Below are 770 nucleotides of genomic sequence, written 5' to 3'. Positions count from 1 at the left end.
CTTACATATATGAAGCAATTGATAGAGCAAAAGAGGCAATTGCTGCAAGCTTCAATAACAGTGATAAGTATGATCAAATTTTTAAAATGATTGATAGAAGATGGGAATAACAATTACATCGGCCTCTACATGCAGCGGGACATTTTTTAAATCCTGAATATTTCTTCAATAACCCTGATATTGCCAAGGATAAGGAAATAGCTGATGGTCTTTATCAATGTATTGGAAGATTATCTCAAGATGTAGCTGAAGAAGATAAAATCACTAATGAATTAAGTTTATACATAGGGGTGAAGGACTTTTTGGTATTCCTCCAGCTGTAATACAAAGAACTACCCGATCTCAATGTATTATTATTTACAAAAAATTAAGACTGATTTGTTATATAATATTGAAAAAAAAATTCATTTCTTTCAGCTGATTGGTGGTTGGCATATGGACAAGGAGCTCCCAATTTACAAAGCTTTGCTATCAAAGTCCTAAGTTTAACATGTAGTTCATCTGGATGCGAACGTAATTGGAGTATTTTTGAACATGTAAATATTTTATAATGTATGTGTTGATTTTTTATACATGTTCATAATATAGTAATGTAATAATATTTTAATTGCAGCTTCATAGCAAACGAAGAAGCAAATTGGATCATGGTCGCTTAAAGGATTTAGTTTATGTGAAATATAATAGAGCACTGATTCGGAGATTCAATCATCGTGATGTCATTGATCATATTTCTTTGACTGAGATAGATGATGCAAATGAATGACTAACAG

The 770-nt window shown here is 31.3% G+C and overlaps 1 protein-coding gene and 1 long non-coding RNA gene across 2 annotated transcripts in view; both read left to right on the top strand.

Moving 5' to 3' along the window:
• The window catches only part of LOC110116401 (eIF-2-alpha kinase GCN2-like), a 74,866-nt gene that overhangs the window by 72,253 nt on the left and 1,843 nt on the right, over positions 1 to 770 (top strand). The gene's annotated exons all lie outside the window — the stretch shown is intronic.
• LOC114580762 lies at positions 380 to 769 on the top strand. The gene is made up of 2 exons (XR_003702326.1): positions 380 to 536; positions 614 to 769. It is a non-coding gene; the product is annotated as an uncharacterized LOC114580762 (long non-coding RNA).

Source organism: Dendrobium catenatum, unplaced genomic scaffold (genome assembly GCF_001605985.2).
Source record: "Dendrobium catenatum unplaced genomic scaffold, ASM160598v2 fragScaff_scaffold_1243, whole genome shotgun sequence".
In the NCBI taxonomy this organism is placed as follows: Eukaryota; Viridiplantae; Streptophyta; class Magnoliopsida; order Asparagales; family Orchidaceae; genus Dendrobium; species Dendrobium catenatum.
Note: the sequence above shows the minus strand (reverse complement) of the source record. Positions and strands in the feature narration are given on the sequence as shown.